Raw genomic sequence first — 20536 nt, forward strand, 5'->3', positions numbered from 1 at the left:
GGAGGATGCGATGACTTTGGCTTTCGTTGCGTAGGTTTCTTAGGGGGATGCTTCATGCACAGGTACGATGCGACGATCTTCGGTGCGGCGCGATGCGCGGCGCAGCGCTGACTTCTGGCGCCGCAACCCTCGATGCGTCACGGGATGGGACTCTGCGTTGACACACGCAGCGACTGGATACTTTCGCGCACCGGCAGTGGTGCGGCCCGCAAATTGGTTCTGCGACGACCCTCGCAGCGTCAGGAATCTTCACGCACCGGGACGATGCTCGACGCACTCGGCGATGCGGGGACTCCGGGTGCTGCGATGACGCCGCAATGAAATTCTCCTCGCACTCTCGCTCTTGCGACTCGCAACCGGATGATGCGTCTCTCAAATGGATGATGGGATGGGTACCAGTTACTCTTGTTCACGCTTCTGCTTCCCAGCTCCCAAACACAGCAAAACGACCTCCTGAGACCCCAAGACTGGGCAAGCACTCCAAGGCAGATCAGAACTCCTTCAGCAGAGTTCCAGGGGAGCTGGTGGTGAAGTCCTTTTGTTCCTGGGACTTCTTAACAGGGAGCCAGCTCTTCTCAGGCCCTTGGAGATCAGAATCAAAAGAAGGGGACACAGCAAAGTCCTTCCCCTATCCTTGGCAGCAAAGCAAAACAGCAAGCAGGCAGTCTTCTCCTCTTCAGTTCTTTTCAGCTTTCTCCTTGGCAGATGTTCCTCCTTAGTTCCAAAATGATCTAAAGTGTAGGTGTCTGGGGTCCTCTTCTTATACCCCTCCAAGTCTTTGTCTCTCTTTGTTTCAGTGGGGGGATTCCCCTGCTCAAACCGGTTCCTGGGTGTGCTCTGCCCTGGAGCACCTGGTTCCTTTCAGAGTGAGGGGCAGGGTCGTTAGATGCTCAGCAGGAGGTGGAGCCTTCTTTGTGCCAGCAGAGGCAGAGTCCTCAGCCTGGCCAGCAGGGGGTGGAGCCAGCATTGTGCTGGCAGAGGCAGCCCTATTCAAACCCAGGGGCTACTCCTTCCTCCCATCTAAAGCAGATCTCCCTATTCACCCTGCTGCTGACTCATCCAGGCTCCTGGAGCCACCTAGCCCATCACATGACACGAGTCAGCCAACCAGCACACAGGCACACAGGAAGGTTAAACAGGAGAAAAGCTACTTTCTAAAAAGTGCTATTCTCACACAGTGAATTTAAAAACCATCTTGCTAAAAAGATGTATAATTAAATTCTGAACACAAAGATACCAAACTTGGATTTTCTATCTTGCCCTTATGGGAAGATAGGCTTGTAAACAGCCTCCCCCATTCTGTCCTATGGGCAAGATAGCCTCTCAGTAGTGGAAAACGAAAATGGCTGTAATTCACTACCAGGGCATGTTACATTATTTTTAAAGTACCCACCAAGCCTGCAGCAGAACTTCCTCCAAATAGGCGTGTGACAGGTAGAGCTGGAGTGCACAGAGCCCGCCCCCTCTCATTTTGTCTGTGCGAAGAGGGGCAGCAGGGGTATTGCTGTTCACCAAACACTATTTTGAAAAGCATTTGCCTATGATGACCGGAAATCAATGGCTCACCAGAAGCCTCACGTATACAAAGAGGTGTTGTGGTAAATAACATGGGAAAGTCTTCATGGGTGGATGAGGGGGAGGAGTAGCTCACTTTGTGTGAACGGGTTGGGGAATCGAAAGGCCGTCAGCTGAGCCGAGTGTGTTTAGATGGAACTGCCTAGCTTTTAAAAAATTTGACACTTTTTCTTTCCTCTGTTCCGCCTGGATGCGCAGGCCATGAGTATGCCGGTGATTCACGATTGGCTTGGCAGCTGATCGCCATCAGCTGGTAGCTTTACACACAAGTGAGAACAGACTCGATGTGTTTCCGACTGGCCTCGTTATTTTTAAAGGCTGTGCTAGCACATTTGTAAACTTGTTGTAAATATGCCGCATTGTTGCTGGAAAACGCGGAGCCCTCAGCCAGGTGTGAAAATTGCAGGCTCGCAGACTTGGCAAAGACACCATGAACGTGCGCGCGTGGGGCGGGGGCGATCTGACAGCTGGTTGTAAACCACCGTGGACAGGGCAGCACAGTCTTGGGAGAACAGATGGGGGCCAAGAGAGAGGGGGGGCTTACTTTCATCTTCCGATTTTGACAAAGAGCAAGAGAGAGAAAGGCACAAAACTGAGAAGGAGAAAGAAAGGAAAACAGTAACAAAGAAAGAAAGCAGGGATAAAAAAACTTACAAAAGTAAGATAAAGAGACAGCAGTGTATGGCGGTGAAAGGCTTGAGACTGAATCAAGCCTACTTACCCTTTTAGCACTCTGCATTTAAAGGAGCCGATGGCGCGCTCCTCAGGAAAACATAACACCAGGGTGCCGATCACGATCCTGTAAAAACCGGGTACGAACCGTCGGACGGAGCATATTCTCCGTCCGACGCGTACCCGGTCGTCAAAATATACAACCATGGAATTACGATTCGCACGGAAACACCATTTCCGTACGAATCGTACAAATCCCCGACCGACGAAAATAAATGTACAAATGCGATCCGGGAAAGCGCCGACGTGACGTCGGGACGCACGCAGCCTGCCATTCACGAACCAGGAATCACGAACCGCACCGACGTCATCCCGCACGGTGAATATTTTCCGGCTGCCAAAAACTGCCGGGAAATCAGGACGACGCGAACAAGGAGTACCTGTACGCGACGGACAGACATGGACCCGAACCTACGTGTCATCCCGGCCCTCATAGCAGTCGACCTCCTCTACAGGTTCCGACGCAGACGCCGCAGAAGGTCAGAACAACACCCAGGGGCAAAGGGGGGGGGGGGCAGGGGCAGGCCACAAACCACCCACCAAAGTCACACAGCACACATGCCCTGGACATACCTGACCCTCAGGCCCTGGTCACTACGAGGGGGTGGGGGCGTGTCCAGCAAAGCCAGCGACGGCCACAACGGAAGTGCTTGACGACGCGAACCGGCAACACAACAATACAGGTACGTCCTGTACCCACGCCTTAAGAGCGTGGGTACGAGTCGTACCACGCCCACACCTATGTCACCCCAACAATGGCGGGACGGCTCGTACCCAAGTGCAAAGGCCTGAGTACGGCCCGCACAAGCATTCCACAGCGTGGGTACGGATATGTACGGACCGTACCCCCACCCGCGTACGTATGGAGCGTACCCCCCACCCCAACAGTGTAAGTACGACCCGTACCCTCACCCGCGTATGCATGGAGCGTACCCCCATGCCAACAGTGTACGTACGGACCGTAACCCCACCCGCGTATGCATGGAGCATACCCCCCACCCCAACAGTGTAAGTACGACCCGTACCCTCACCCGCGTATGCATGGAGCGTACCCCCCATGCCAACAGTGTATGTACGGACCGTAACCCCACCCACATATGCATGGAGCATACCCATCAATCAATCAATCAAAGACATTTATAGAGCGCACTACCTACCCGTAGGGTCTCAAGGCGCTTGGGGGGGGGGGTGCCGCTACTGCTCGAACAGCCAGGTCTTGAGCTTCTTCCTGAAGGAGAGGTGGTCTTGGGTCAGGCGCAGGTCGGCCGGGAGGGAGTTCCAGGTCTTGGCGGCCAGGTAGGAGAAGGACCTTCCTCCTGTAGTGGTTCTACGGATGCGTGGGACGGAGGCGAGGGCGTGGCTGGCAGATCGGAGGTGGCGTTTGGGAGCGTAGAAGTTGATGCGGTTGTTGAGGTAGCTCGGGCCTTGATCGTGGAGAGCTTTGTGTGCGTGGGTAAGGAGACGGAAGGTGATTCTCTTGTTGACCGGGAGCCAGTGCAGGTCTCTAAGGTGTCCGGAGATGTGGCTGTGTCGTGGGATGTCGAGGATGAGTCTGGCTGAGGCGTTCTGGATGCGCTGGAGTCTCTTCTGGATCTTGGCGGTGGTTCCGGCGTAGAGTGCGTTGCCATAGTCCAGTCGGCTGGTGACGAGGGCCTGGGTGACGGTCTTCCTGGTCTCCGTGGGGATCCACCAGAAGATCTTCCGAAGCATGCGCAGGATGTTGAAGCACGACGAGGAGACGGCGTTGACTTGCCTGGTCATGGAGAGGGAGGAGTCCAGGATGAAGCCCAGGTTGCGTGCGTGGTTCGTCGGTTTGGTTGCGGTGCCCAGGGCGGGGGGCCACCAGGAGTCGTCCCAGGCGGAGGGCGAGGAGCCCAGGATGAGGACCTCCGTCTTGTCTGAGTTCAGTTTCAGGCGGCTCGTCGTCATCCACTCGGCTACCTCTTTCATCCCTTCGTGCAGGTTGGCTCTGGCGGTGGCGGGGTCGTTGGTCAGGGAGAGGATCAGCTGGGTGTCGTCGGCGTAGGAGATTATGTTGAGGTTGTGTTGGCGTGCGATGGCCGCGAGGGGGCTCATGTAGACGTTGAAGAGAGTAGGACTCAGCGAGGATCCTTGAGGGACGCCGCAGATGACTTCGGTGGCCTCTGACTTGTACGGTGGTAGGCGGACTCTCTGTGGTCTTCCGTCGAGGAAGGAGACGATCCATTCCAGTGCCTTCTCCTGGATTCCGACGTTGCTGAGGCGCTGCACTAGGGTGCGGTGGCAGACCGTGTCGAAAGCCGCGGAGAGGTCTAGGAGGATGAGGGCCGCTGTTTCTCCGTTGTCCATCAGGGCTCGGATGTCGTCGGTGGCGGCGATGAGGGCGGTCTCGGTGCTGTGGTTGGCACGGAATCCGGACTGCGATGGGTCGAGGGATCCATTTGTCTCGAGGAAGGCGGCCAGCTGTTTGTTGACGGTCTTCTCGATGACTTTGGCTGGAAACGGGAGTAGAGAGATGGGGCGGTAATTCTTGAGTTCGGTGGGGTCTGCTGTAGGTTTCTTGAGTAGAGCGCTGAGTTCGGCGTGCTTCCAGCTCTCGGGGAAGGTGGCCGTGTCGAATGAGGTGTTGATAATGTCCCGCAGGTGGGGTGCGATGACAGCGTCGGCTTTGTTGAAGGCGTGGTGAGGGCAGGGGTCGGTCGGAGATCCGGAGTGGATGGAGTTCATCATGCGGACGGTGTCTTCGGTGTTGACCGGGGTCCAGGCGCGGAGGGTGGTGGTGGGTGGCTTTGCTGCGGTCGTGGTGTGCGCCGGTTGAGTGCTGAAGCTGTTGTGTATGTCCGTGATCTTGTTGTGGAAGTAGGAGGCGAGGGAGTTGCAGAGGTCTTGCGATGGGGTGATGTCGTTGTTTCCGGCGTTGGGGTTGGAGAGCTCTTTCACGATGTTGAAGAGTTCCTTGCAGTTGTGTGCGTTGTTGTCCAGTCGGTTCTTGAAAGCCGTTTTCTTGGCGGTGCGGATCAGTTGGTGGTGTTTCCAGGTGGCGAGCTTGAGGGTGGTCCTGTTGTCCGGCGTGGGTTCCTTTCTCCAGGCTTTCTCGAGGGCTCGGCAGTTCTTCTTGGAGCTCTTGAGTTCGTCGGTGAACCATGGGGCTCTCTTACTGCCGGGTCTGCTGGGCGGGATCCTCAGAGGGGCGAGTTCGTCTGCGCATTTGCTGATCCACTTCGAGAGGTTGTCGGCGGCCTGGCTGGGGTTCGCTGAGCTGGTCGGAGGGTGCTGGCTCAGGGAAGCGGTGAGCTGGTCGGCTGTGATCTTGTTCCAGCTTCTTCGGGCAGCCTGTTGCTGGTGGTGGTGGGTCGTCGTTCTTCTGAAGGTGAAGTGGATGCATCTGTGGTCCGTCCAGTGGAGTTCTGTGGCGTGGCTGAAGGCGATGTCTTTGCTGGATGAGAAGATGGCGTCGAGTGTGTGTCCGGCGAGGTGGGTGGGGGTGGACACCAGCTGCTTGAGTCCAAGGTTGGCGAGGTTGTCGAGCAGGGTGCTGGTGTTGCAGTCGTTGTTGTTCTCCAGGTGGAAGTTGAAGTCTCCCAGGAGGATGTAGTCGGCGGAGGGGAGGGCGTGCGGGCTGACGAAGTCGGCGATGTCCTCGCTGAATTGAGTGCGTGGTCCCGGAGGTCGGTAGATCAGGGTGCCTCTGAGGGTGGTCTTCGGGTCGGTGTGGATCTGGAAATGTAGGTGTTCGGCGGAGGGTGGGGTGTTGTCGGTGCTGGTCGTGATGCGGATGGTGTTCCTGTGGATGATGGCGATGCCACCTCCCACCTGGTTGGCGTTGCGGTCCCTCCGGGTGATCTTGTAGCCTTCTGGGATGGCGATGGCGATGTCGGGCGCTGAGGAGGCGTTCATCCAGGTCTCCGTGATGAAGGCAACGTCAGGGGCTGTGGTGTCTAGGAGGTTCCAGAGTTCGATGGCGTGTCTGTGGACGGAGCGGGTGTTGAGCAGGATGCACTTGAGGTGGTTGCTGCTGGTGTTCGGCTTGGCAGGTGCTGGTGTCGGGCAGGTCCGGATGCAGGTGAACTTGCAGGTGTTGCAGCTGAAGGGTCCGTGGACGCGTTGTGGGGTGGCTCGGTAGCATCCCGGGACTCGGCCGGTGTTGAGTGCGATGAGGGTGGCGGCGGTGTACGTCAGGCGGGTCGGTCGGGGTCCTCGAGGGCCAGGGGTCCTGGCACTGGGCGCGGTCCAGGCGCAGACGGGCTTACCTTTGGCGCGCCTTCGGCGCACAATCGGCGCGCCCGCTGCGCGTGACCGCTGCGCGTTCGCACGGTCGCCATATATGGCGAAGTGCGCGGGGGGGCGGAGCAGCTGGGAGGCGGGAGCAGGGAGGGTACAGAAGGGAAAAGGGGCGGGGTTAGCGGCGGTGGCGGGAAGCGGGGAGGGAGTACGAAGGGCGGCGAGACAAGGGGCAAACAGGAAGGAAAGCGCTAATACGATCGGAAAAATTCTAAACTGGCACTAAGGAACGACAAAAGCAAAACAATGAAAACAATAACAGAGTTACACCGGGGGGCAAACAGGAAGGAAAACGCTAATACGATCGGAGAAATACTAAACAGGCACTAAGGAACGACAAAAACAAAAACAATGAAAACAATAACAGAGTTACACCAGCAGGCAAGCACGGACCACGCCGCTCGAAGGAGGGGGCATGGTCACGCGGCAGCAGCGAGGCAGGCAACGGGCAGGCAAGGCAAGGGGGCACACGCAGCAGCTGGTGGCCGTGCGGCGCGGGGGTGTCCTACAACTAGTGTAAGTGTAAGTACGACCCGTACCCTCACCCGCGGACGTATGGAGCGTACCCCCCATGCCAATAGTGCACGTATGACCCGTACCCTCACCCGCGTACGTATGGAGCGTACCCCCATGCCAATAGTGTACGTACGGACCGTACCCCCAACCCGTATGCATGGAGCGTACCCCCCACCCCAACAGTGTAAGTACGAACCGTACCCCACCCGCGTACGTATGGAGCGTACCCCCCACCCCAACAGTGTAAGTACGAACCGTACCCCACCCGCGTACGTATGGAGCGTACCCCCCACCCCAACAGTGTAAGTACGAACCATACCCCACCCGCGTACGTATGGAGCGTACCCCCATGCCAATAGTGCAAGTACGACCCGTAACCTCACCCGCGTACGTATGGAGCGTACCCCCCATGCCAATAGTGTACGTACGGACCGTACCCCCACCCCGTATGCATGGAGCGTACCCCCCACCCCAACAGTGTAGGTACGAACCGTACCCCACCCGTGTACGTATGGAGCGTACCCCCCACCCCAACAGTGTAAGTACGACCCGTAACCCCACCCGCGTATGCATGGAGCGTACCCCCACCCCAACCGTGTATGTACGACACGTACCCCCACCTCGTATGCATGGAGCGAACCCACACACGTGTATGTTCTAAGCGTACATATTGTGAAATAGGAGGGGTGTGTGCAGAGTCCTCCCAGCAGTGCCCAGAGACAGGAGGGGTGTGTGCAGAGTCCTCCCAGCAGTGCCCAGAGACAGGAGGGGTGGGTGCCTAACACTCCCAGCAGTGCCCAGACACAGGAAGGGTGTGTGCAGAGTCCTCCCAGCAGTGCCCAGAGACAGGAGAGGTGTGTGCCTAACACTCCCAGCAGTGCCCAGTCATAAGAGGGGTGTGTGCAGAGTCCTCCCAGCAGTGCCCAGAGACAGGAGGGGTGGGTGCCTAACACTCCCAGCAGTGCCCAGAGACAGGAGGGGTGTGTGCCTAACACTCCCAGCAGTGCCCAGTCATAAGAGGGGTGTGTGCAGAGTCCTCCCAGCAGTGCCCAGAGACAGGAGGGGTGTGTGCAGAGTCCTCCCAGCAGTGCCCAGAGACAGGAGGGGTGGGTGCCTAACACTCCCAGCAGTGCCCAGACACAGGAGGGGTGGGTGCCTAACACTCCCAGCAGTGCCCAGACACAGGAGGGGTGTGTGCAGAGTCCTCCCAGCAGTGCCCAGACGCCGGAGGGGTGGGTGTAGAGTCCTCCCAGTAGTGCCCAGAGACAGGAGGGGTGGGTGCCTAACACTCCCAGCAGTGCCCAGACACAGGAGGGGTGTGTGCAGAGTCCTCCCAGCAGTGCCCAGAGACAGGAGGGGTGGGTGCCTAACACTCCCAGCAGTGCCCATGGAACGCAAAGGGTGGAGTAGCCACAGATACCATGCCCACAAATGTCAGTCAGGTGCACAAAGACCCTGCAGTACATGTACCACATGTGTGCGAGGCTGAGAGTATACGCATGCATAGCGCCGAAAAGAAAACATGTCCACATGAAGTCATGTCAATAGTCCACATACACAAGTACAATGACTACCAAGGATGCCACGAATGATGCAGGTGGAGACATCGCTCAGCATGCATGTGCAAAGTTGAATGAGTCCGTCACACTCCCAGCTAATGTACACACAGCTCAGCGCTAAATATTGGGAACACCCTGCAGGGAAGATGTCAGGGTACACAGAGGAAGGAATACACCTTGGGACAATTTCACCATGCAGTAACTACTTACATGAACAGAGAAACCTAGCTAACACCGTGTGATGGCACACAGATACCAGGGTCCCCCCTATGACCAGCACACTACTACATTTCCCACACACCCAACACATGATTACCACCCAAAACCATGTAGCAGCCCCACCAACAGCAACATCAGAAAAGCAGTAGTGTTCAAAGGAAACAAAAATGGCTTTAATCAGCATGATCTTAAATAGTGTGTTTGTAGAAAGTTCTATATTTACAAAGCCCATACGGCAGTCCATGAGTCACAGCTGGACGGGGGACACAGTGGGACACGTGTCCCCTAGCTTGCCTGCACAGTCAGACTCCTTCGTCTTCCACAGCGGGGAGGGCATCATGTGGGGGGGAAGGACCAGGCACCGCAGGGACAGGAGGGCGAAGGGTAGGCGTCGTGGGTGCAGGGATGGAGGACTCCACCACAGGGGGGGGCAGGGCCAAAGGCGGAGGCCAGGATCTCGCTGCACACCTTAGCAAGGTCCTCCAGCGTCTCCCCTGCACCCGAAGGAACCACAGGCCCCAAGGAGGGGGGGGGGCGGAGGGATGGGTCGCAGCGCCACTGGGGGAGGGTGTGGACAGGGGGGGGACTCAACCACCCTGACCGGGGACTCCCTTGACCGCTTGCGGGGTGGTGTCACAGTGGGGCTCAGGGACAGAGCGGCCATGAAGGAGTCCTTGCCGGATATGTGGCCAGGAGAGCTGAGGGGAGGTGATTTGGAGGGAGTGGATTGGGTGGAATGCGGACTCCCACTCTGGCTGCGTGTCTTACGTTTGCCCCCCGACCCAGTGGGTGTGCCTACTTCACCCTGTGTGTGCGTGCCAGGAGGTGTGCGTATGACCTTCCCTGCTGGTGTGGTGCCTGTGTCTGTTGTGGTGGGTGCATGCTGACGTCTGGGTGTACGTGGGACAGGCATGGGAGTGGGAAGTGTGGATGGGGCAGGGGTAGGGGGTGGGACGTAGCGCTGCAGGAGACCCACTGCTGCAGTCAGTGTCGAGTCTATGGACCTCAGCAACTGGCGTTGGTCAGCCTGCGACGAAAAAATGCCCTCCAAGTATGCCTCCATGTTGTGCAGCACTTGGCTGTGGCCATGGAGGACATTAAGGATCGCAGCCTGACCAACCTGCAACTGCCGCTGGATGTCCACAGACTCGGCATTGGCGGCAGCAGTGGAGACAGGGGCAGGGGGTGCGGTGCCTGGCAGGAAGGAGACATGTGGTGACCGTGGACGTTGGGAAGGGACACAAGCAAGTGGGAGGCGGCTGATGGCAATGGAGGGGGCGGGGTGCGATGTTGTTCCGCTGTCAGCTGGTGGTGCAGCCTCCGCCCACTCGGAGAGATCATCCTCGGACCCGTCCGCTTCATATTCGGTGGTGCCAGTGGACAGGTCCTCGGCCTCACTCTCCTCCGCCTCTGTACCACTCAATGTGCCAGCCACGATGTCAACGCTGGCACTGGTGCTCGGTCCCTCCGCTCCGTCTGTGCTCATGTCTCCCTCCGTGTCCCCCGACGATGCTGTGGGCAAGGTGAAGAGACAGCAATTAATCACACACCTGTATACATATGTCACATGAGTCCAATCTACATAGGTTACAGTGCATAGCCTGCAAAGAAAGTTCAGTAACATCTACAAAACAAGGTACAGATGTAGGGCATGCAACACACAGTTGGTTGACCCACCATTCCAATGAAAATACATGGAGAGCATGACACAAGAGCAAATGACATGAAATGGAGTTTGACATAGGAGCCAGGCCCTGGGGACAATCCAGCACTGCATCTGCACCACACAGCGTTAATGACAATAGGGATGAGGAGGGACCAAATCCATGAACTTGAGGCACATGCTGCATAGGTAATACTGAAAACATGCCCAACATGACTGGCTCACTGCACCTTGAGTGTATGTCCAGACAAACATCACACACTGGCCAGACCTAGCAAGGAGAATTCTGGTTTTGACATGTAGGCTTGGCCCGCACCAACCACCCCCTACATGAGACAATTTGTTGAGACACAGGTGGCACTTACATCTCTTAGTCTGGGTGAAATACACAGGGGATGCATAAATGCAAGATTGGGCGCCAAATATCCGAGGTGCGCCTGTCCAAATAATCATGTACAAATGGCCATCATCAGATGATTGTAACAAGACACACAGGCACTGGCCACTGTGACTATGAACAAGGAAAATCAGGTCAGGCTGTACAGTGGACACTTGTACTACATTTCACGTCAATATACATGGTGCCAGGGGACAATGGCAAGGAGCACAACCTATGCTGTAGACACTGAGAGTGTCCACGTTTTGTGATGACACACATGACACCTATAAAAATATGCCCCAGGGGACAGTAGTGGCAACACAACTCCATGGTCCTGAATGGGAATGACTGCAACACACGCCACCATCCCTGCACTATGCGTATCGCACACTCATGCACATCATGTCACAGGCCACAACATAGGACATGCGCGCTGTAAGGCATGACACTTGTGAGACTAACTCCCATGTCTGGACTCTGCATCAGTGCCAACTGACATGGAACCCACATGTACTGAACTGGACATGGCAAAGGCAAGGTTCCCCAAACCTGTTACACACCACCCCCACACATGATGCTACAGGCATAGTTCACGTGGAGAAAGCGCCAGCCTACATTACCTTGGGAAGGAGTGACTACACACAGACCAGGGAACACATTGCAAGGAGGGGAAGGGAGGCAGGAGAGCACAGCTATACTGTGGGTAACTGGATCTGCACAGCACCTTTAAACCCTGGCAGTGTATCCATGCAACTGTGCACTTACAAATGCTGGTGAAACACAACAAGCACACATGTACCTACCCCTTCCTGCTGCTGCTTCTCCTGTAAGCGCCTCTCCAAGTCTGGAAATACCACCGGCAGCACACGCTTGTGGATGTGGGTCAGTCGGCGGCGCCCGCAGTTCTTATGGCTCTCAGGTGAGTCCCCCAGCAGGACCCGTGCGATCCTCCGCGTCCAGCACCGGATATCCTGCCAGCGTTTCCTCACCTGGGACAGGCGCCGCTTTCGACCATCCGCACTCCTCACGGCACTGACGGCGGTCAGCCATATCTGCTCCTTGGCAGAGGCGCCTACCTGTGAGGATGAACAAGTGACACTACATCAATACACCTGGCACATGTCACAGGGACACAGATTAGAACACATTTGCAGTTTACAACAAGGCATAGTATGCATCCAACGCATTGCACCTTTGTCATAGGGACATGATCCTCTGGGGAAGGGCAAAAGCAGTACGTGCCATTGAAAGGACACACGTGGAATGAGGGAAACTACACAATCAATGATCCAGGCTCACACTGTGCATCACAAGCTACACCAGGATAATGTGCAGCACCTCTAAGCAGTCACATGCCACAGGCCACTGACACTACCGCAGCAGAGTACACAGACACACACAGGCACAGGACATTCACCTGCCATTGCCAAATGCAGCGACAAACCTCACTCTGCACATGTGCCACTAGACTGGGGGGGGCTCACAGGTGTGGGGCTGGCTCTGCACGTCAGACACACAGCACTGCTCCCTGCTCACATCACATGGCCAGGGTATATCCATCCCTCATGCAGCTGGGGTGCTACACTCCACATATGCACCCACCTACATGACAGGGGACTTACACACACACCGATGTCCAGGGTACGAACACATCATGTGGACAATCTCAGCACAGGTACACAGAACTAACACACATCTGTGGGTACAGTCACCTGTCACACTGGGCTGACCACAGATTCACATGAGGACTGTAGAGGCTACATTCCCAGGAGGACAAGACAGGCAGAATGTGGCATGCACCATGCAGTGATTGTCACAGTAAACACCATGCTAGTGAGGACGGCAGACATGCACCACAGCATGCTCTGGCTGGGAGACATCAGGCATTCCCCCCCCTGGGACCCCCCTACAGTACATAGCATGTGTGTCACACCTGGACACAATGCCAGAAGTCACAGTCACAAAAAAGGGACACAGTCTGTGCCAGTGGACTCTGCACTCACCTGATACCCTGGTCGCCCATACAGCATGGGGTACTGTGGGAGGATCACATCCAGCAAAGCCAGGTTCTCCTCCAGGGTGAAAGGCTGTGACCTCTCCACAGCCCTTGACATGGTTCCAGGGAATCAGTAGCAGCAGCTGGGTCATGGAATACAAAGATGTGCAGGCAAGTGCTCCCTCATGGGACCTGGCTGCCTTATATCTGCCTTGCTGGCCTGTTTCATGCACAGGAGTACAGAGTGATTGGTCACTCACATTTGCATCCTATGTTTCCTCCAATCCCTTCAAACCTAGCACATTCAGTGGGTTCTTATTGTGTTTTTTTCTTCAGCATGATGTCAACTCCACAAACACATTGCAACGAAGTAGATTCATTCCAACTGACTTCTGCTGTGCACCTTCCGGAACAAATTCTAACTTTGAACTTGGTCTCCATGACAACCAGCATGCATGTAGGCCTTTATACTTGTCCCTCATGTGTCCCCTATGTAATTTGGAGCTTCACACACAGGTACGGTGCGTTCCGGGGCCCTAGGGCACCCCAAATGCATATCAACGGTCCGTACAGGCGTGTGTACGCTCCGTACCACTATGGGTGTTCTCACGTATGCGTACTCATGGTGGTACGGACCGTACACACGCCTGTACGCTCACTATCACTATGGGTATGCATACGCGAGAACACCCATAGTGGTACGGACCGTACACACGCCTGTACGCTCACTATCACTATGGGTGATCTCGCGTATGCGTACTCATAGTGATAGTGAGCGTACAGGCGTGTGTACGCTCCGTACCACTATGGGTGTTCTCGCGTATGCGTACTCATGGTGGTACGGACCGTACACACGCTTGTACGCTCACTATCACTATGGGTACGCATACGCGAGAACACCCATAGTGGTACGGACCGTACACACGCCTGTACGCTCACTATCACTATGGGTGATCTCGCGTATGCGTACTCATGGTGGTACGGAACGTACACACGCCTGTACACTCACTATCACTATGGGTACGCATACGCGAGAACACCCATAGTGGTACGGACCGTACACACGCCTGTACGCTCACTATCACTATGGGTACGCATACGCGAGCACACCCATAGTGGTACGGACCGTAGACATGTGCGTACGCTCACCATCACTACGGGTACACATACGGCAGCACTCCCATAGTGATACGGGAACGTACACAGGCCCTCTTTGCGAAAGTACGGTGGTTTTCACACATCACAGTGGTGACAGGCAGCACACAGGAAGGAATAGGGCTGACATACTTGTCCATGGATGGACATCAAGGCATTGTCTGGCCAGTACTACATGTGTGGGGCACAGGTGTGAAAGGCTGTGATGTGGCACATTACTCCTGAGTCGAGAAGGCACCAGATGTATGATGAGATGTGTACACATGTAATGTGTGACGGTGCAATGTGTTCCAGGCATGCCCTTGACTCCTTTGACATGTGTGCATGTCGTACTGCATGGATTGGGATGAGCGTCACTGGCATGGCACGGACAACAACACACGGGAGTGTCCCCTGAGGCCCGGTACAGGGGTTACCACACCTGACATGTCACTACCCACAGTGCACGATGTGACTATGTCATGTATGTGTGGGGGGTTCCCATTAGCTTGATGTTGGAGCTCCCTCAAAAGCAGCAGCTGTTGCAGCAACCAACATGTGTGTGTGTGTAGATTGACATGGCACACTGTTCCGCACACCAGGCCACAAGTGGTATCAGATGTGAGGTGCGTATGTATGCATGGGACACAGAGTAGCGTAACAAGGACATGTCTGCATCCTCTCTATGAATGTGTGGTGAGTCTTCACATGTACACCTTCATGGCAAGGTGTGTGGGCTGTCCTAGTGTAATGTCATGTGACCTGTGGCCCTAGTGTTCCGCAACCAGTCTCTGCAATCGACATCCTACTTCTGCTGATGTGTGGATGTATGTCACTCCTGTCTTGCGTCTGGCTGTTCACTTACACTGAGACACAGCCAATCCCATGCCATGGCATGTGGAGGTTCACAATCTCCGTGTGTAGCTGGGTCTTGGTAGGAGTGTCACCTGCCAGCCATACGTGTCCAGGGCATGTGGCACATACCTGACTCCGTATGTAGCATATGTGTATTGACAGATTAACATGTGCTCAGTACAAATAAATTGTTGTTGTGGTGCACTCACTCTTCCTTGTCACTTCCAAATTACTGCAGAGCGCCACCTCTTCCCCAACCAATTCCGGACTTGGCTGCCATGCGGGAGAATGACTGTATCCGGTGCTACCGCTTCCCCCAACCGTTGATTCTGGAGTTGACGGCGAGACTGGCACCACACCTGCAACCGCTGCACAGGTATCCTACGGCACTGACACCCAAGCTGAAGGTAATGGCAGCCCTACATTTTCTTGCCACGGGTACCTTTCAAAATACCATAGCTCATGTTGGTGGCATGTCCCAGAGCATGTTCTGCCGTGTGCTGCATGATTTATTAGAGGCCATGTTGATTCACCTGGATGACTTCATCCATTTCCCAACCCCTGAAATGTTGACTGGGGTCAAGCGTGGATTCTTTGCCCTGGGAGGGATGCCCCATGTCATTGGGTCCATAGATGGGACACATGTGGCTTTGGTACCACCACAGGCACAGGAGGTAGCGTACAGGAATCGCAAGCACTACCACTCCATCAATGCCCTTGTGGTGTGTCTGTCCAACATGGTGATTTCACATGTCTGTGCTCGTTTTCCAGGATCAGCACACGATGCCTACATCATGAGGCATAGCAGGATGCCTGAAATGATGACGCAGCTGCGCAACGAACGAGCATGTGTTGTTGGTGGGTACAGTCTGTCTGTCCTGTATTTTGTGTAGACTTCCAGCACGACCGCTTCTCCTGTCCTACTTATGTCCATGTGCTTTCCATGTAGGGGACGCTGGCTATCCCAACATGCCATGGCTGATCACACCTCTCCGCAACCCCATCACGCCGGCCCATCTCCGCTACAACACCGCCCATGGCCGGACAAGGCGAGTGATAGAGAGGACGTTTGGCCTCCTGAAGAGCCGATTCCGATGCCTCCACAAGACCGGCGGCGCCCTCCCATATGCCCCGGCGAAGGTCTGCAAGATCTTCATGGTGTGCTGCATGCTGCACAACATGGCAGTTGAGAAAGCTGTGCCACTCATCCTGGATCAACATGATCAGGACCATCCACCCGTGGAGGACGAAGGTCTTGGCAATGGGGCTAGTGATGTGGAGGACGTGGTTCCGCAAGAGGACATCCGGACTCGGCTCATACGTGACTTCTTTAACTAGTGGTACCAATGTCTGTGTGTGCACGCATTGGTCCCCGTGTGGCATGTGTTGCGATGTGTGTGTCCCTCTGCATGTATGCCACGTGAGTCAGAGGAGTGTGTGGATGTGTCACTGGAGTGATGGTGGCAGTGATGTGTATTTCCCCAGTCATAATTGTGACCTGGCATTTTGTCATCCTTACATGTGTCGAGTACATGCACATGCAAGTGGCTGTGCTTTTTGTGGCTGACTTCTGGTGTGTCTCTCATCCCCAGGTACTTGCGCATGCCGTCTGCTGGTTGCATTGTTGTGGCACTGCTATTCCTCATGGACACGTCATCGTGTGCTGACTCAGCGTTACAGGCACGGACACGTTTGGAAGTCTCCTTAGGGTAAGGGATGCATCAGGGGTGTATTGGGTGTGGCAGTTGTTCACGATGTATGCACACTGCCCCTGTCGATGTTTGGTTCCTCTGCAGACATGTTGCATCACCATGGTACACATTACATGCAGCTGGGTACACCTGAATAGATGGTCAGACTTGTTGACAGTCATCAGTGATGGGATTGTGGAATGTGATGATGGCATCAATGTGTGTTACACTGCCCTCGGACACATACGGTTTGCCTTGGCTTGACATGCTGTGGGACTTCCACATCAGCGGATCAATGGTGTATGGCAGTTTCTCCGTGAGCAGCAGGGGGTGTTTAGCTGTTAGCCGACACTTGTGTGCCAGTTCCATGGCTATCACGCATTTGGGCTGCAGAAGGGGGGTTCCAGTGTTGGACCCACATGTTACTCCACATGACCCGTTCATGTGTACTCCGAGTTGCCTCTGCAATCCCAAATACATGACTAATAAAGGTGTCCCTATGCCTCCAAGGTGCCTCTTCTCAGTCAATGCTGGTGTGTTGCCACGGTGCATCCGGCATGTCTGGCATGGTTTTCCGTGATAGTGGCTATGTGTCTATGTGTAGAGTAGCAAGATGCAAGCTGTTTGTGTGGGATTAGACTCTGTATTGTGCATGTAGTCCATGACTGTGTGGGTATTGTGACATGTACCATCCCCATGCATCCAACGTTGGCCACGCCACCATTCACTGCATCCACCTGACTCAAGCTTGCAGGACATGGTTCTGCCACCTGTCCACACATACCTGGGTGCCCCCCAGGACACTCCACATGATCCCTGACCTCTGCGCATGGCTGTCGCTGTACTCAATATGTCTGTCGGCACGGTTGTGCGGCCACCCCCTCAGCTGGTTGGGCCCATCACGGGTGTGTATGGTGCTCCATGTCTGTCTTGCCTAATACAATGTGACCCATGTGTGTCCTGTGCCAGACTCAGGCCCCAGGGTGTGGATGGTTGAAGTCAAATGAGAACTCTGGCATAGTTAGACTTTACAAGACACATGTAAGGTAATAATGCAATCAGTAGGCATCTTCTCTTTATGGTGTGACTTTTTATTTTGATTGGGGTGGGGGGGGGGTTTGACATGAGGGTGTGTGGAATCCAAAGTTCACTTGGGGAGTTGGTGTCCTTGCCATTTGAAATCCTCAGAGTCCATGCCACAGTCTTTGTCAACATTGGTCAGACGGTGACCGGCAAGTCCATGTGGCAGAGATTGTCTTTTGCTGCTGTTCTGCTGTTGCTCCAGTGGGCCAGGTGCCAGGCCAGGTGTCCTGGGAGATGGTGCTGTTGCGCCGACCCTCACGGTCTTTTCCGTGGATGACCCGCCCTCCTGCGGGGACCCTCAGAAGCAGGCCGTGACGATGTTTGGGATGCTCCGTCGGATGTCTCCTCCTCCTCCTCATCCCTCCCTGTGGGTGGTGATGTTCTACGCCTGATGGCACAGGGAGGGTTGCCCATGTTGTCGGCCATCCGACGGAGTGTACTGTGAATTCCCGTGAACACCGTCACGAGCTCAGCCTGTCTGTCCTCCATCCTCCGTTGGGGTTGCAGTAGACAGGCATGTTGCTCCGCATGTTGCTGGGCCTGCTGGGTCTTGATCCCCTCGAGGATGGACACAACCTGGGCCATGCCCGTGGTGTCCTGCCGGTATGTGTCCAGGATGTTTCTGACATGGGAATATACCGGTTCCCCAGCCAACTGGTCAGGCTCGCGCCTCCGCCGTCCTCCACTCCCACCACCCCTGCCCACTTGCACCTGGCCTGCCCTTGTGGGCACATCGGGTCTCCGGGACCCCTGAGGGGTGGCATTGGCATTGTCGCCTGCCTCCTCCTGTGTGCCCGGGACACCGTGTCCCTCCTGGCGAGCCTGGCTGCATTGTGGTGGTGGGGCAGGGATCCTGGGTGTCTCCTGGGATGTGGCAGGAGTGGGGGTGGTGGTTGGTCCAGTTGTACCTGACGCAGGTGCTGCAGGTCGTTGGACACCAGAGGGGCCAGGTTGGTCGGGGTCGGGTTCATCCACAGAGTGGTGAGAGTCGTCGCTGCCGGTGGCTCCGTCATCCCGCCGAGCCGGATCCTGTGTGTCTTCCCCCCCAGTGTTGGGGGGTGATCGACGACGTTGACCTGTGTGTGAGAGAGACAATGTTAATTTTGTTCCATGCAACATCCATGTTTCATTGTTTTGAAAGTTGGCACATTTCCTATGGGAATTTGTATGTGTCTTGCATTCCACTGACAGTGCACTTGTGCATGGGTATGTCCCTTGGCCACAGCTTTTGCGACTTTACCTATGTGTGGCACAGTCTTACTTGCTGCGTCAATTGTGACAGCAGTCAGCAGTGGAGTGGGCAGGTGTGGCGAGCCATGCATTGGCGCCTTCCGTGTAGCACTGTACGTGTGCACATGGAGTGGTTCCACACACTTATATGATGCAGGTAGCTGTCGTTGTGCTCGTGCACAGGTTGTGACATGGCCCTGTGTTTTGCCATGGAGAAGAGGGGGGTTCTGGCACTGGCCACCCTTGTCTACATGCACGCAGTCCACCTGCTGACGAGTAGATATCCCCACACCCCACAAGGCTGATTTGCTCTCCCTGTGTGTCCCTTTCTCGCTCCCTATCTGTCCCCCTCTTCCTCCCTCTGTGTGTCAGCCTCCTCCCTCTGTCCGTCTCCCTGTGTCTCCCTCCCTCTCTGTCCCCCTCTCCTTCCCTCCGTGTGTCAGCCTCCTCCCTCTGTCCGTCTCCCTGTGTCTCCCTCCCTCTCTGTCCCCTTCTCCCTCCCTCCGTGTGTCAGCCTCCTCCCTCTGTCCGTCTCCCTGTGTCTCCCTCCCTCTCTGTCCCCCTCTCCCTCCCTCCGTGTGTCAGCCTCCTCCCTCTGTACATCTCCCTGTGTCTCACTCCCTCTCTGTCCCCCTCTCCCTCCCTCTGTGTGTCAGCCTCCTCCCTCTGTCCGTCTCCCTGTGTCTCCCTCCCTCTCTGTCCCCCTCTCCCTCCCTCCGTGTGTCAGCCTCCTCCCTCTGTCCGTCTCCCTGTGTCTCACTCCCTCTCTGTCCCCCTCTCCCTCCCTCTGTGTGTCAGCCTCCTCCCTCTGTCCGTCTCCCTGTGTCTCCCTCCCTCTCTGTCCCCCTCTCCCTCCCTCTGTGTGTCACCCTCTGTCACCTCAGCCCAGCTTCCTGGGCACAGACTGTTAGCAGATCTTTGAATGGCCCTTGGATTGTTGATGTGAGTTTGTTTCTGATCTCCAGGCACCCATTGGGTGTAGTGTGTGTGTCTGCACTGCTGCTGTGGTGGTGTGTGCTGCCACTCTTTCACAGTGTTGGCTGTTCATTAGCTGCTGTCATGTGCAAGAACGTGCCGTCACCCCCATGTGTTGATGCAAGGCGTCCGCCATTTGCTGGCGAGTCTTTCCTGTGTGGGTAAACAGTGTTTGTCTGGCTGTGACCTAGGCCATATGGGCAGAGGGCATTGTTGTCTGCTTCTGAGTTGCACTATAAGATTTTTGGGGCCCACACTCCCGCCATCCGGGTTACCGTGTCTTGTGTTGGTGTTTTCTGTGGCCTGTGACTTGACATTGTCCAGCTGGGTGCATGGGGCATGGTGGCGCTAGTGGCATGTGCGTGTTCATGGAGTGTGGTTGAGTCATGCGATAGCTTGGGGTGGTTGTGTGCCTGTTTGTGAGTTTGGTTGTGGATGACGTTCCCCCCATGTGAGGTGAGTTGTTTGTGTACTCACCCGGGTCTCAGAGTCCTTCTAATCCGTCCACTGCCACCACCGGCAGTATGGCCAGCACCCTCTCCTCCCAGGGATGGTATTCTATGCGTCTGCGGGGCGGCCATCCTCCAGTGACGTTGGCCTGGTTGTGTTCGTCCGTCATTTTGGCTCGGACCCTCCTCCGCAGATCGTACCACCTGGCTTGGCATTCAT

The sequence above is a fragment of the Triturus cristatus genome, chromosome 12 (genome assembly GCF_964204655.1).
Source record: "Triturus cristatus chromosome 12, aTriCri1.1, whole genome shotgun sequence".
NCBI lineage: Eukaryota > Metazoa > Chordata > Amphibia > Caudata > Salamandridae > Triturus > Triturus cristatus.